This window comes from Apodemus sylvaticus, chromosome 3 (genome assembly GCF_947179515.1).
Source record: "Apodemus sylvaticus chromosome 3, mApoSyl1.1, whole genome shotgun sequence".
In the NCBI taxonomy this organism is placed as follows: Eukaryota; Metazoa; Chordata; class Mammalia; order Rodentia; family Muridae; genus Apodemus; species Apodemus sylvaticus.
The window spans coordinates 158,626,207-158,643,800 of NC_067474.1; positions in this window are offsets into that span (position 1 = coordinate 158,626,207).

Here is a 17,594-nt window from a genome sequence, read left to right on the forward strand (position 1 = left end):
AAGTCCTTTCTCAATCCAGAAATCTCAATTAAGAGCCACAGTCACTGCTCTGCCTTGGATTCTCTTTACCCATCCACTTCCAGACAGGAACCCATTGCATTGTGCCCTCTCCCCCTGAAATACACTCCAAAGAACCTAGAAGCTTATTCTGCCTCTTAGAAAAGAATCACCCGGGGCCCTGGAACAAGGACTGAGAATGCCCTGTGGACCAACAGTCAGCTTCTCAGTATTTGCAATGCACCTGGCTGGGAACAATTTAGAAGGCTGTAAGAGGATTGCTTCCCCATCATGGGGATGGGGAAGGGGTGGGAGATCAGTCCCAGGACAGCCAAGACGACACAGAGAAAGCCTGTCTTCAAAACAAAAACAACCACAAATCTTAAGACTGTGCTCACTTGTTCTCATAGATGAGATCTGGGCATACACAGCAACAGGTTCCCCTGTCTCTCTTCCCTGGGGGTACACAGCCTTACAAAGTCACAAGGTTAGGAAGGCACAGTATTGGGTGGTGTGAGAGAAGCTAAGGAGCTGGGAGCTGTTGGAGTGGGCAGAGGATGAGAGGAGCAAGGGAAAGTGGAGGCTATATTTGGATGACTTCAGTTGTATTTTTAAAAAGGAGAAAGGCCATGTTTTTGGAAGCTTTGTAAAGCGGTGGTCAAGTCTTTTTCCAATGTCTCTGTGACTTTGGTCAGATCACTCAACCCTTCTGCCTCTGTAAACGTGGCTCATAACTGCACACTGGCCGTTGATGCTTGGCTAGTGGTACTAATTAAAGCTACAACCCTCATCTTGGATTGAGGGATTTGGTGAGGCTGAAGGCCAGATTATCTACCCAGGGTCATCTGCTACAGCAGATCCTGGGGGCCCCATGACTGCAGTCCCAGCTTAGAGGAAAGTAGTGGCAGGGGAATCAAGCATTTCAGGTCAGCCTCAAGCTACACGTGGACTTTCGGAACAGCCTAGTCTACTTGAGATCCTCTCTAGCTCCCCCTTGCACCATAAGGAGGACACAAAGAAAGGGAGCATTTTGCACAACTCCTGAAGAATATTCATGCTGTCCCTCTAATCTGGTGATGCCCATATTTGCTCTTTAGACAGCATCAAGAAGCCAAGAAGCACCTAAGCTCCCAAACTTCCATTCTTGAGTAGATGTTTTCTTCCTTCCTTCCTTTTCTTCCTCTTCTTTTGCCTTAATTCTTTTGATATGAAAATAGGAAGTACTACTTTTCAAGTATAATTTGATTTTGTTTTTTTTCCCAACCCCTACCCTATTGCCTGGCTCCTCCAACCCCCGCCACACACACACACACACACACACACACACACACACACACACACCCCAATCCCCATCTATACCCTCCTTTGTATTTCCAAGTCTCACAATCTATTGCCCACCTGCCTGCTTTTGCCCCTTTTCTCTTCTTAGGGTGTCCTATTCAGTTTCATAACCAAACAGGGTAGATGTTTTCCATCCTGGCTGAGACTTTTTTGTTTTGTTCTGTTTGGGTTAGAAATTGCAGAAACATCATAGCTGCAAAAGTTTACGAGGAGATATAGAAAACTACCCATGAGAGTAAATATTATTCAAACTAGCTTGAAAACACAAGGCTGAAAATACAGGCAACTCCACAGGAAGACCAGCAAACCATCTGGACCCTTGGGGCTCTCAGAGTCTGAACCACCAACCGAAGAACATACAGGGGCTGGGCCTACGCCTCCCTGCCATACCCTAACAGATGTGCAGCTTGACCTTCAGGTGGGTCCTGAACAACTGGAGCAGGGGTTATCTCAAAAGCTGTTGCCTGCACATGGGATATGTTCCTCTAGCTGGCTGCCTTGCCTGGCCTCAGTGGGGGGGGGGGGGGGGGGGTACCTGAAGTACCAGCTTAGGGGTGATACCCAAGTGGGACCCACCTGCCGAGAAGTGGAAAAGAAGGGGGGCAGTTAAGGGTTGTGGAAGGATGGGAGAGGGTGACCAGGAGAGGAGAGCAAGAACAAGCAAGATGTAAAGTGAATAAATAATTAAAAAACAAAAACAAAACCAAAAACCAAAAACCAAAAACCAAAACCAGGGCTGGATAGATGACTGATGGCTCAGCAGTTATGAACACTGAGAACTCTTAGGTCCTGAGTTCAATTCCCAGCAACCATAACAGGACTCATAACCATCTGTAACATAGTCTCAGGGATCAGACACCCTCTTCTGCCCTCTCTACCTTAAGAATTTTAATGATTTTTTTATAATCTCATCGACCATCTTTTTTTTTTAATATTTATTTATTGATTTTATGTATCTGAGTACACTGTAGCTGTCCTCAGACACACCAGAATCAGGCACAGGATTCCATTACTGATGGTTGTGAGCCACCACATGGTTGGTGGGATTTGAACTTAGGACCTCTGGAAGCCAGCAGTCACTGCTCTTAACCACTGAGGCATCTCTCTAGCCCCACCATCTTTTGAAAATGTATCCATCCCCTGGCCCCCTGCTTTTTTCTTTTCTCCACATAAACCATCTTCAAGCAGTGTCTTCCGCTATTCTTGCCTGACCTACTTCTGCATTAAACTAAAGTTCTCTGGCACTGTCAAACCCTCATCTTTCCTTTTCTAGTCTGAAAATAATAAAGCGACATTTTTTAATTCTACTATACAAAGGAAGTCGTTCCTTATTAAAATGATGTCTCTTTTAAGGTTATAAGAAATATATTCTCATCCTTAGATGTTCCTTAATATTTCTCTGCCCTGTTTGGTTTCAGCCCCAAGGGGCTAAGGTACCTATTTTATATACCAAAGCAGCCCTGGCCTCCAGGTTCTCACCAACTTCCCTCAGTCCCTACTGGGCACACCCCACCCCTAATCCTGAACTTTCAGCCCAGGGGCCCAGATGCCCTTTCCCCAGGAGCTCTTCCATATATAATCCAGACAATTTGCCCTCCCCCACATCACCCACACACAGTCCTTTTTCCTTCTCTTTAAGCATACATTTTCTCTCTCTCCTCTCCTTTGTGCCCCCCCCCTCCGCCCCCATGGTGTCTTCCCCAGCCTCTTTCCTTGGGGCCAGGGAGCTTGCTTGCCAGAGAGCAGTTGCCTAATAAACCTGCATTTATACATATTTTAATCTGACTTTAATGGACCCATTTCATCAATCCCTTTCATTTTATTTCCTTTCTTGAGACAGGGTCGCATTTTTTATTGGGAGAGTCGGGGGAGAGAGAATGGAGTCTCTTACAGCACAGGCCGGCCTTGAATTCTGATCCCATCTGAATGCTGGGATTTGAGGAAAGGACCAACAAACCCTGTTTATGCACTCTTACTCACAGCAGGCAAGTACTACCAGCTGAACCACATCCACAGCCCTTTATTTCCTTTTTATTGTCACTGGGAAGTGCAACACAACAAACTTACTAATTTATTAAAAGAGAATTGAATCTAATTACATGCATAATATATAAAGTAACGAAAAAGATTCTCCTTTATGCATAGTGTGAAGCTACAGGTACTGTTCGTTGTAATCCTAAGGGGTTTTTACTCCCACTTGTACCAAAAAAAAAAAAAAAAAAAAAAAATCAGTGGTCAAAATAAGGCAAAAGACAAGACTGAAGACCTCAATTAGATCCCCAGATCCCACAAAAAGCCAGATGTGGTGTCATGTATCTGTAATCCCAGGCTACTACAACCCGATAGGAGGTTACTACCTGCTGCCTGAGTGAACGGGAGGGGAAGAATGCAATTACTCCCACGGTTATCTTCTGACCTCATACGTACCATATGAATGAGCGAGTGCGCTCGAGGAGGTAGACAAAATAGCACAGAGGGTTGCTATCTGCCCAGCTCTAGTAATATTAAGGCTTATTATAAATATAAAAGTTTTATATCTTTTATTTGGGAACTAAGTGATCTAAAGTGAGGTAGGAAGCCACAATTAATTTTAACCACCACACACACACACACACACACACACACACACACACTATAAAGTGTAAGGCTCTTTTTACATATTTCCTCTCTATATCTCACAAAACTTGTGAATAAAGGAATACGGCATTGCCTTACAACTCCCTGTGCCCTGGTCAGTGGAAGATATTGTATAACCAAGAAGGTGGAGAAAATACAGAGAGCCACAACATCTTTAAGAATTAACTCTGCATATTAAATCCACATATGCTAAATGAATTCATGACATGATTCAGCATGCTTTCCCTCTTGAGGATCAGAAATCACTGTGAAAATATTGTAGCCTAGAATTAGAAAGCTAAATAAACACAAAGGCCAATTAAATGAAAAATTAAGTCCTTTTAAGTAATAAGTCTTTTTAAGTAATAAGAAAAATCTATACTTGAAAATTATAATAAAAACTGATAAGCATGTGAGGTGATGTCTTGTTACCTTGACTTAGTCATTTTTTAATGTTTATCTGTATCAAGACATGTCCACTGTAAATTTATCAGTCAGTTCTACTTTAATAAAGCTGAGGAAAATTGAAAAAATAAAAATATGCATTAACATTAGGAAAAAAGAGACGTGGCCTCTAATTCTAGCAGATTATCAGGGAGGGAAAATTAAGCTTTAAGTGTTTTACTAGATGTTGGCTGTCATCATTTGTGTTATCAAAGTCATCCTTTGGACATCATGGCCTAGATCTGCTCTTGTTATAGGCTTATTAACATAAACCAGGGGCTTATTATTAAAGTTAGTTCTTAAAAAAAAAAAAAAAAAAAGAATTAACTCTGCAGGTGCAGAGATGATGCCAAAGGCATCTGTTTCCCTGAAGAAGCAGGGTGACAACAGGCAGCTAGAGTTTCCTAGGAGACCAGGCCAGACACACCAGGAGCAAGAGCGATAGCTCTGCAGTTAAGAGCCCCACCTGCTGAGGACCTGGGTTCAGTTCACAGCACCCACATAGTGGCTCACAACCACTGCCACTCAGATTCCAGGGGTTCTGACACCTCTTCTAGTTTCTGCAGGCAGCAGGCATGCGTGCATATAAGTAAAATCTTTGAAAGAGAAGCCATACATCGCATAGGAACCCTAATTCTGAAATTAACAGAGGTTTACTATGCTAATAGTTCTTTCTTTCCTTTTTTTTTTTTTTTAATTTTTTGGATTCAGTTTTTGAGACAAGGTTTCTCTCTATAGCTCTGACTTTATCTAGGAATTTCAAGGTCAAATTAAGTTTCTTTTGTTTTTTTGTTTTTTGTTTTTTGTTTTTTTGTTTTTTTTTTGAGACAGGGTTTCTCTATATAGCCCCGGCTGTTCTGGAACTCACTCTGAAGACCAGGCTGGCCTCGAACACAGAGGTCCACCTGCCTCTGCCTCCCAAGTGCTGGGATTAAAGGTGTGCGCCACCACTGCCCGGCTGTTTCTTTTTTTAATCACTGTTTTACATCCTAACCAAAAACAATTAACACCACCCAGATAGTATTCTTAAGTAGACATAAGGTTTTTTTTTTTTTTTTTTAAATACATTTCTGTGGGGCAGTGGTGGCACATGCCTTTAATCTTTAATCCCAGCACTTGGGAGGCAGAGGCAGGTGGATCTGAGTTTGAGGCTAGCCTGGTCTACAGAGTGAGTTCCAGGACAGCCAGGGCTATACAGAGAAACCCTGTCTTGGAAAAAAAAAAATAACCAAAAACCAAAACCAAAATGAAACAAAATACATTTCTTTCAGGAAACTCTCTTTTTTGTTTGTTTTGAGATAATATAATATATGTATAATATATGTAATATAATATATAATATATATATTGGACTCTGTCTCCTGGGTGATGGGATTGAAAGTATTCACCACGACTCCTAGCCTCCCAATGTTCTTTTAAACCACAGGCAGGAAAAGCTGTTAATCTGGAACAAAACTAGGAGGTGTTGAGTGACAGTGATGGAGAGAATTGGGAGGCAGGAAAGTTAAAGCCATGGGCCATCATTTAAAGTCCTGCACCTGTATCCTGAGTGCTGAGATTAATAAAGGCGTGGACTGCTACACCCGGCTCTTTAAATCACTTTTAAAATTAGTATCATCATCATCTTCATCATCATCTTCTTCCTCCTCCTCCTCCATCATCATCATCATCATCACCACCACCACTACTACTATTATTAAAACTTCTCCTGGGTTCCAGACTGGCATTGAACTACACCATGTAGCCAAGGGTGATCCTGAACTTCTGATCCTGCCTCTACCTCCCAGTTGCTAAGACGACAGGCTTGTGCCACCATACCTGGTTTTATGTTGTGCTGGGGATCAAACCTAGGGCTTCTGTATGCTGGGCTGGGCCAAGTGCTATCCCACCTGAGCCAGGAGTTTCCCAGCAAGGACCCCTGTGAACCCCAAAGTCCTGGCAGTGAGCAGGACACCTGATTAACTCAGTCACTTACCAGAGAGTTCCACCAGATTACGTAACCAGAAGGCTCTAGAGAAGAGACACCACTCCTCAGAGAACGAAGCCAGGAACTGAGTCTTCCAGTTATGTTTTATTCAGAAAGCCAGCAAGCTGCAAAAGGCAGAGGGTTAATGCTCCCAGGGAGACACTGAAACTCAGGCAAATTAACTCTCCATCTCCCTCACCAGCGGCCATTGCATTTGATCAGGTGCTGAGCCACTTTTCTGAGACCTGTGCTATCTGCCTCTCTCCTCACTTGTACCCTGTTTTTTTTTTTTTTTCCTTATTTTCTTTTTTCTTCTTTTTGAGGTTAGGGCCTCCTTATAGAGGCTTAGGCTGGTCCTAAACTTATGGAATCCACAAGCTTCCAACTCCTGAGTGCTGGAATTAAAAGTGCAGATCACTACACCTGGTTCTTTAAAAACTTTTTTTTTTGTTGTTTTTTGTTTTTTGTTTTTTGGATTTGGTATTTTCGAGACAGGGTTTCTCTGTATAGCCCTGGCTGTCCTGGAACTCACTCTGTAGACCAGGCTGGCCTCGAACTCAGAAATCTGCCTGCCTCTGCCTCCCAGAGTACTGCGATTACAGGTGTGCGCCACCACCGCCCAGCTCTTTAAAACCTTTTAAAAATAAAAATAACAACAACAACAAAACAACATCATCATCGTGATAATAATAATAATTCTGTGTTTTGCTTTTTTGAAACAGGGTTTCTCTGTGTAGGCCTGGCTGCCCGACAAACAGGCATCTTGGTACATGCATGTAATTTTAGCAATTGGGAGGTAAAGATAGGTCATCCTTGGCTACATGGCAAATTTGAGGCCAGCCTGGAACCCCGAGAGACCCTATGTTAAAAAGGAGGGGGAGGAGGAGGAGGAGATGATGATGGTGTATGAAAGCCCGGGCTTGTGTATGCTAGGCAACTGCTCTGCTTACTGAGACACCTCCCCTCCGCGGCTCTTTTATCCTTATTTTAGAGCACATTCCTTCTCTTTATACTAAAGTTGCTACATGTTGCAGTCTGTGAGGGTAATTCTAGCACTCCAGTCTCTCCGAGACTGAGCCACGTGTGGTTTCAAAGTCAGAACTGCCTCAAAACCAAACAAAAACTGGCTGGAACCAGTTCTAGTGGCTCTGCTGCCCCCTTCTGTCCTCTGCAAACACCAGGCACTCACTGGGTGGATAAGAGGTATGTAGGCAAAACACTTAGTATATAAAATAAAAATAGTTTAAAAAAAGGAGGGGGTGGTTGTAAAATGTAAAACAATGTTGTGCCAGCCTCACGTAGACTGCATTGATTGCAACAGGAAGCCTCGCCAGCTGGTGGTGGGCCAACTTTAACTCCGGCACTCAGGAGGCTAGGAGGATTTCTAGGCGTTTGAACTCGGCCTGGTCTATATATGAAGTTCTGGACAGCCAGCGCTACATAATAGAGAGATCCTGTATCAAAAGACTAGAAGGCAGGCAGAAAGGAAGGACGGAAAGAAGATGGAGACTAGGAAAGTCACACACCGTTAATCTGGGCACTTAGTGAGCTCGGCATATGGATATCTATGAGTTCACGCCTAGCCTGGTCTACAAAAGGGAGTCCCAGGATATCCAGAGCTACATGAGAACTTGTCTCTATAAGTAAATTAATAAGCAAACAAAACAAAACAAACAAACAAACAAACAAAAAACCCCAGAAGCCTGGAAGTGCTGGGCAAGATCATACACACAATCTCGGCAGAGGCAGGCAGATCTCTGGGCAACCGGAGATACACAGTGGCACCCTGTCTCAAAACAAACAAAAATCCAACCAACCAAAGGAGCCGGGCAAGTGACTGGCTTACACCAATCCTTCAGGTTTGTGTAAATGCCTTCTGTGAAGCGTGCTTGAGGTTCGTGACCCATTTCTCAGGACGCACACCGATCTACCCCGGACTGTTCCCGAACTGCTAGAGACATAAGGGCTGTTTACTCTGCCACCTGTATTACTTTGGAGAGTCGTGACTGCCTCTGGATAGTCATAAATACCTGCAATGAAGTCTCTGCTGAACTCCAGAGGCCGGAGATCTTCTGCCGCAGCAAGCCTAGGAAAATCTCCCGTGAACTGCACTCCCGGACCAAGGGAGACTAAGACTCCTCCTCTTCCCGCCTCCTTCTAGCCCCTCCCCTTTCCCCTGCTCTCCCGCATTCCGTAAAAAGGCAGCTGGTCTGTGGATGGCTGTTAGCTATACTGTTTCTAGCCCAAAGGCTTTCCAGACTTGAGGGTCAACTCAAAGATGCCAAAGTTTTAAAGTGTACAATTGTAACTAACCTTCTAAAGAAAACTAAGGCCTCTCACTCAATTGAAAGGAACAGAAGCAGACTCACTTCGAATCCCGGTGGTGTTCCTGGGTTTTTGCAGGAGCAACACAAGTTTTACTTTTTACTTTTTGTTTTTTGAGATAGGGTCTCTTACAGCCCAGGCTTGGCCTCTAATTCACTATATAGCCAGTGACCTTAACTCGAGATTGTTCTGCTTTCAGCAAAATGCTGGGATCACAGGTGTGCGCCATCTTTACACAGTGATTCACACAGAATTGAATTCACGTGTGTGTGTGGGGGGGGGGGGGGCAGGCGGCGGGAGGGTCTCTTCAAACACCGTGCCAGCAGAGTGTGGATCAAAGATCCTTGAGAAGCCAGAAGAAAGTCCAGGTCAACAAGACTCAGTAGCCTAGTTCAAACTTTGACACCTGGTAGTTTATTTATTTTAGGCATATTTAAGTACAGCACAGTTGGAGTTGATGGGGAAAGCTTCCTGGTGATTAATTACCATAATCCTGTGTGCCCAATAACGCGCATGACACGACTGCATTGAAATTCTTTGTAGAAGTACTTTTGACATCATCCATAAAGACAAGTATTGGAGATTGACTACATGTGACATCGGAAGGGTCTGGGGGGAGGATCTGGTGTGGTCAAGTCACACAGCTATGGTGTGGTCAAGTCACACAGCTAGGGCAAAGAGCATCAGGGTATTGTTAGCCACCCCTCGGACTCTAGCCTTCTGGGCAGAAAACTGGTTAGACCTCTCTCACTTTGAAGAGACAGCCCTAGCTGTTTAACATTCCTGGTTTCCCTGATGCTTATAGGTGAGCACAAGAACCTCCTACACCCTGCTCAACCTCTGCACTACTTTGCTGTGGACAGAGCCTGTTTTGCACTTAAATGGCCCTGGGGGAAGCATTGGAAGCATCTAGAGGGTCGACTGGTGAGGCAACTTGACTGATGGTTTTTGTAGATAAAACCCTCTACCAGGTGGGAAGATTCCTGGAACAGGCAAATGTCCCCAGGAGAGGGGCAAACATGAGGATCTGGGCTCCTGCAGCACAGGCCACTAAGCTTTGCCCTTCTGGGGACCCTGAAGGTCCAGTCTAGGAGAAATCAAAGCCCAGCAAGCTGGTAGGAGTGACTGGGCTCAATCTTCCACCTTATGTTTCAGGGATCTCTGAGATATCTCCTTTCTCAGGTGACAAAATGGAGGGGAACAACCAACGTGGCAGCCAGTCATGCCCTGTGGATACCAATATTTTGCCTCAGCATCCATGCAGGAATATCATGATGTGTTTATAAAAAGATAAAGTGGTATAAGATATGATCTATGGGGTGTGGTGAGGTGTGGGGGGAAGGGGGTGCCTCAACAGGCCCATGCCAAGGCATCCCTGACCCCTGAGGGAACAGCCACATGACTGGTATAGTACACAGTAGAGTTTATTCAGGGTATGAGGAGGGGAGTTAAGGGGGTAGTAGAGGCAGAGAAAGGCAGAGAGAGGGAGAGAGTAGAGAAGTAGAGGCTGGCCCTGACCACATGGAGAGAGGGGGGAAGGGAATGGGGAGAGGGGGTGGGAGCAAGAGGGCAAGAGGTAAGAGAGAAGCAAGAGAGGAAGGAGGGGGGGGGGGTCAAGCAGCCCCTTTTATAGTGGGCGAGCCTACGTGGCTGTTGCCAGGTAACTGTGGTGTGGAGCTTAGACAGAATGCTAACAGGAATATGTTCAGCATCAGCACCTCTTAAGTTTACAACCAACCACATATACTTTTCAAGATCAAAACAATCACCAAGGTGGAGGTGAGATTAAGAATTTGGTTTTGATTTTTTTCTTTTTCTTTCTTTTTTTTCCCAATTTGCACTTTGTTTTGTTTTTGTTTTTGTTTTTGTTTTCTGAGGCAGGGTTTCTCTGTGTAGCCCTGGCTGTCCTGGAACTCACTCTGTAGACCAGGTTGGCCTCGAACTCAGAAATCGCCTGCCTCTGCCTCCCAAGTGCTGGGATTACAGGCGTGCGCCACCACTGCCCGGCTTTGCACTTTTTTTAAAAAAATATGTTTTGTTTCAAATGGTCCCTGATAACCCAGACTGTCCTCAAACTAGCAAGGTAATCAAGGATGACTTTGGATTCCTGATCTTCCTGCCTCTGACTCCAGAGGGCTGGGATGACGGATGTGTTGAAGACAAAGCACAGAGAGATTCTGAGTCAAAAACCACATAGCCTGTAAAGTGGTGTCAAATGGCTACGGAGAGTGGGAGTGCAGGCTTCTGCTAGGGTTCTCCTTCTCTTCCACCTCCTATGGCCTGATTCCCAAGCAATTTTTTCTAGCTGGGCTCTAAAATCAAGATGCCACTGTAGCATGGCAGAGAGAAATGTAATAGCAAAGTTTTCTTCATCTTGTCTTGGCTGAAACCAGCTTTAGTTTCTACCTCCTGCTGTGAAAGGTGCCTTGGAAAAGAGGAAAAACACCCAACCCTGTTCTAGAAACTCCCGGTCAAAAGGCCCCAGCTAACTACGTGTTCTTGGCCCTTGTTAAGCGGCTCATCTGCTTGCTTTCCCTTGCAATCCCTGAACAGATTGTAGTTTTTCTATGTTCTCTATCTTCAAATTTTCCCTGTACTATGCATTAGGGCTGCTCTGTGAGAAATGCTTCTCCTCAGGCAGTCACGGTTACCAGCTGGCTTATTACAGACTCCTCTTCTCTTCTCTTCTCTTCTCTTCTCTTCTCTTCTCTTCTCTTCTCTTCTCTTCTCTTCTCTTCTCTTCTCTTCTCTTCTCTTCCCTTCTCTTTCCTTCCCTTCCCTTCTCTTCTCTTTCCTTTCTTCCTTTCTTTCATTTGTTCATTCATTCGTTCATTTTAAGATATACCAGAATACATCAGAAACAATTACAGATGGTAGTTAGCCACAACGTTACTGCTGGGAGTTGAACTCAAGACCTATAGAAGAGCAGTCAGTCCTCTTTGCCCCGAGAACCATCTCTCCAGCCCACTACAGACTCTCAGTTCTAACTTTGGCCATGGTCTTTGGGCCTTTACCTTGTAACAGCAACAGCTACTTGTGAATGGATTCTACTTTAGACCTGAGCCACTTTTTGTTTTGGTGCTTGTTCTCCCTCTTCCCCCCCCCCTTTCCCTCCCCCCCTCCCTCCCTCTCCCCCCCCTCTCTCCCCCCCCCCCCCCCAGGGTCTCACAATGCTCTGGCTGGCCTGAAACTTAATAGATTAGGGCTAGCCATGAGTTCACCAAGATCCATCTGTTTGATTCTAGAGTGCTGGGACTAAAATGTATGCCCCACTCCCACCCAGGTTCCTAACTATGCTTATAGTCTCTATATATCAAACATTAGCAGCTATTGTTACCCAGCCTTGGACTCTGTATTAATTACCTTGTACCTTGATCTGATGAAATATCTAAGACAACCAACTTAAGAAAGAAAGAAAGAAAGAAAGAAAGAAAGAAAGAAAGAAAGAAAGAAAGAAAGAAAGAAAGGGATCATTTAACTACCTCAGTTATCCTAGTCTAGAACGTACTTCACAGTGGTACTCACAGATGTCTTCTAGAAAGTACTTCACAGTGGTACTCACAGATGTCTTCTAGGTGACTGTAGATCCTGTCAAGTTCACAATTCGATATTAATCACCACAGACTTAGTATTTTTATCTGAGTTAGGAATTACTATTGTGCCCACTTAATAAATGAAGACACAGTAACATTGTAGACCTATGGCCTATTACACCTAGGGAAACCTTTAAAGGAGATCTGGTTTAGTATTTAATATATATGTATGTATATATATATATTATATATATATATATTTTTTTTTTTTTCCTGTGACAGGGGCAAGAAGATGCAAAGGCTCCTCCATCTTGTATTCTTGCTGAGTCCATTTCAGGTTTAACTAGAATTTGATCTCCTTGATGGAGAAATTTTTCCAACTCTAAAACCCAAAGGTCAGTATGTCCTATCTATCTTGTCTCAGCTTCTGCTGAACTGCCTATCCATTCCGAACTTCCTCCAGCTAACTGTTTATTTTAGCTTATGTTAAAATTTTCTTTTCTTCAGTCTGCTTACTTCTGTGCAGACCCCTGCAGCTACCCAGCAAGATACCAGGATGTGGTTTCTCTGCCTTTAAAATCCCATCTATGAAGTGTGTGGGCTATAAAGGTCATCTCTGTTGGCCTACTGAAAGCATCATGTAGCTCAGGCTAGCCTTCAACTCACTGTGTAGGTAAGGATGATCGTGAGCTTCTTACTGTTCTGCTTATAGCCATCGAGTGCTGGGACTGAAGATGTACCTCACATCTTTCAGTTTAAGTCATACTGGGAATGGAACCCAGTGTTTCACATGTGCCAGGCAAGCACTCCATTAGCATAGTTCCACATCTAGCCCTTTCCCTTTTCACTGTAGAATCCATTTTATCAGAGAAATCATATAAATAGAAGAAAGCAGAGCCTCTAGGAGGGATTTCCAGCTACCGCAGCAGTGACAGCCTCTGGAAAATTTGTTAGAATAGCAATGGCAGTGACTCCTCTCCTTTATCCTACTGAGCTAGAAACTGTGGAGTGGGCCAGTGACCCCTCCCTCCACCCCCCAGGGCTGGGAGTGGCTGGAGGAAAGGCCTCCCCGGGAGAGAGTTAGAGAAAAAAAATCTCAACCTGGTCAACCATCTCACAGATTGTTTGAGACAGATTTAATGTCCCTGTTGTAGTTTTCTTTAGTGTAATGATTTTAATCTGTTTTTGAATAATAAGGTTTTGTGGTGATCATCTCTAGAAAATATGTAACTTTAGACTATGAGGTAAGTTTCTTCCCAAAAGAAAAAAAAAAAAACTTTGTCTCAAGAGGTATAAAAAAGGGGTTAAGAAAAGAAACAACTTGCTGAAACTTGTCTTTGTTTCAGCCATTCTGTGTGTGTGTGGTGTGTGTGTGTGTGTGTGTGTGAGACACACACACCCTGTGATCTTTTCTCTAACTGCTGGCTGCCATAGGCCAATGGTTCCTGGAGGTATCTGGAACCACCTCCATCAACCAGCTGCCCTCAGTTTACCCTTTGGTGACAAAGTTGGCATCTAGTGATATGAAAAAAATAAGCCAAATAAACCTTTTCCTTTCCAAGTTGCTTTGGTTATTGGACTTCATCATAGCAACAGAAACCCCAAGACACTGCATATGTATATGTTACGCAGTCATAGTCTCCAGGGCCTAAGGCTAAGTCTCCTTGCCCCACCCAGGTCCATCTCAGCTGTCTGGACAGGATATGGTATAATGGCCTAGAGAAGATAGGAATGGAACTGTAAACATCAAGTGTGGTAGAGGTGTCATAGCTGGGGAGAAAGAAAGAAAGAAAGAAGAAAGAAAGAAAGAAAGAAAGAAAAGAAAGAAAGGAAAGAAAGAAAAGAAAGAAAAGAAAGAAAGAAGGAAGGAAGGAAGGAAGGAAGGAAGGAAGGAAGGAAGGAAGGAAGGAAGGAAGGAAGGAAGGAAGGAAGGAAGGAAGAAACCCACAAAGAAAGAATTCATCCTGAAACCCCACAGAAGGAAGGAAGTCCTCTAGACCAGATCCCTTGTCCCTGTCTCATCTCCAGAACTGTAAGAGCATAGGTGTGCGCCCCTTTAATATAACTGGGCTGTGTTTTGTTACAGGCAGCTACAGCAAAGTAATCCTGAGTTTTCACAGCTGCTAAGTACCTGAAGCTGGCTTTCCCCACATACTCTTGCTGTGGCCTGAACCACCCTTCCCCACTACCCATCCATTCAGCATTGATGACTTGAACTAAACGTCTTTCTTCGCTAAAACCTTCATTGGCTCTACCTGGCTGGAGCAGATCTCTCCTTCATGGTGGGGGTTGGGGGAGTTGGGGGATTGGGGGGATTGGGGGGACTAGGGGGTAGGAGGATCACGGCTTCTACTACTCTGGCACACCCTTGTATCTTTCCAAGGTCTCCAGACCTGTTCCCCAACTCTTCTGTGTCCTGTAGATATTCTCCCTGCTGGACCGAGGTTCTGAGAAGGCAGCGCCAGATTATTCGTAGCTCGGTGGATGTTTATGGATTCACAGTCTAGGTGTCTGAGGAAAGAGGAAGGCCAGCCCTGTCTCCAAGAGCTTTTCCTGACGTAACCTTTCTTTGTCACCTGATTCCCCCTTCTGTCATCCCTCCCTCCCCTTTAGTCATTCAACAAACATTTGCCAAGCCTTTAGTATACCACGTCAGTGTCTAAAGTTCTGGAACTTGGAAAAGTAAGGAAGGAGCTGGAGTCGGTACAGAGGTTTACCCTGGAACAGAGGGCTGGAGGTCAGCAGGTTTCCTGTGGAAAGGGATGACACAAACTCAGGCTCTAAATTTTGAGTCTCATTATTTGCCTACCATGTAAAATCACACACATAGGCCTTGAGAGCCAAGCATAGAGGGAATCCCAGATGTCCTGTGGAGATGAGGACTTAAATGAAGATACGTGTGGCCACTTCTTTGGGTCCAGTATCTGGTTCTATGTAACCTCAACAACTATGTAACCTCAGGCCATTATCTCCTCCTCCTCCCCGGTAAAAGAGGACTGTCTCCGATGATTCTGCAGCTTGGAATGTGGTGGTGTCAGTGAGAGAGTCCAGCCCCAGGCAGCTGTTCTGCTCAATCCTTAACAAAGGTTACACTCAGTGAACTAACCCCTCTCTCTTCTCTCTGTTTCGAAAATGTAAGAAAATGAGTTTCTAGTCATTATTTTTATTTATTTATTTATTTATTTGGCTTTTTGAGACAGGGTTTTCTCTGTGTAGCCCTGGCTGACCTGGAACTCACTCTGTACACCAGGCTGGCCTCAAACTCAGAAATCCTCCTGCCTTGCCTTCCAAGCGCTGGGATTAAAGGCATGCGCCACCACTGCCTGGCCTATTCATTATTTTTTATGCAAGACAGATAAATAGTTGCTGTTTGTTATGGGTGGTAAAATACATAGATAATCAAGTAGATGCAGTTGCTCTGACATTGCTGAGATTCATGAACGATGGACAGATGGATGGACCGAGAGATATACATACATATTGTTACACCACGTCCATTGTATGCCACAAGAAAGGGAGAGAATACACTAGTGGGATCATGAAACAAAGTCCTTTTATTATTCCCCACCCACAAAAGTGGGGTCACTAATGGACCAGGGCCACTAGACAAGGACTCAGGAGCCTATTTCTTAGGCCAGATCTGAGTAGTACTGAAGGGTTTTATAGGTGTAAATCCCAAAAGCATCTGAGTCAAGGTACAGTTGAAATTTTTACCCAGTCAGAACTGGGGGATTAGAGACTTTCCCAATGCTCCATCATTGTCAACTGAAATTGAATGTATCTTTGCCAAACCAATCAAATTCATTTGTTCTTCCTGTTGTTAGAAACGAGCATTATGTTTTGGGTGATTATTGTTGCTTAGAAAGGGAATTGATCAGCTTAGGTAAAAAGGAGTCTGAAGTCAAATAGCAGCACAAGTTCCTTTTGTCTACTCCCAAACAGTATGTATGCATGTATGAATGAATATATGGATGGAAAAATGTCTATTACAGAGAGATGAGTGAACTGATGGATAGAGAGTTATGTGTATGTATAGAAGGATGTGTGTATAAATAAATGGATGGATGGATATGGATGGATATAGATGGATGGATGGGTGAATGGATGATATGGATGGATGGATGTGTGGGTGGATGGATGGATATGGGTGGATGGATGGATATGGATGGATGGATGGATGGATATAGATGGATGGATGGATATGGATGGATGGATAGATGGATGTATGGATGTATGGATGGATATGGATGGATAGATGGGTGAATGGATGGATATAGATGGATGGATGGATGGATGGATGGTGGGATGGATGGATATGGATGGATGGGTGAATGGATGGATGGAAGGATATGGATGGATGGATGGATGGATGGATGGATATGGATGGATATAGATGGATGGATGGATGGATGGATGGATATGGATGTATGGGTGAATGGATGGGATGGAAGGATATGGATGGATGGATGGATGGATGGATGGATATGGATGGATGGATGGATGGATATGGATGGATGGATTGGTGGATGGATGGATGGATGGATTGATGGATGGATGGATGGATGGATTGATGGATGGATGGATAGATGGATATGGGATGGATATATGGGTAGATGGATGGATGGATGGAGGGATGGATGGATTGATGGATGGATATGGATGGATGGATGGATGGATAGATGGATATGGATGGATATATGGGTAGATGGATGGATGGATGGATGGGAAGGATGGATGGATTGATGGATGGATATGGATGGATGGATGGATGGATGGATAGTAGATGTGCTAAGTATAGAGGTACTGTGAGGTATAGTCCTCTCTCAGATTGGCAAAAGAGATACAAAGGAAACACTTGCTCTGATGCTTGGTAGGAAGATCTGAGTTCAGGGAAGAACAGAGTCTTCTGGGACTGGGATTAACCAGTCGTTATGAATTCCACTGGAGGCACAGCATGACAGAGACTCAAAGGAATAGTGTGCTGGGTCTGAGAGGTGTCCCCAAAGACAAGAGATTATTCACACTCACTCAGTTAAGCCATCTATATACAGGGCATTGTACCCACAGTAATGGATGCCAACAGCTGGAGTCTGGATGAGGGCCCACAGCAGAGAAAGGCTCTTCAGAGAAAGACTGGGCTGTAACTGTCCTGCCAGCCTGATGACCTGAGTTCAACCTCTGGGGTCCACATGGTAAAAGGAGAGAACTGACTCCTGTAAGTTGTCCTCTGATCACATAGCACTTTGTGGGGTGGGCTCACCCCTCCCCTCAGTAAATATGAAAAATATGCTGGGAAAAGGCACCAAATTAGAATCATATCCTCAACTTGTGACAAGTCTCCACAGTGGGTGGACTCCTGTTCTGGGTGAGAA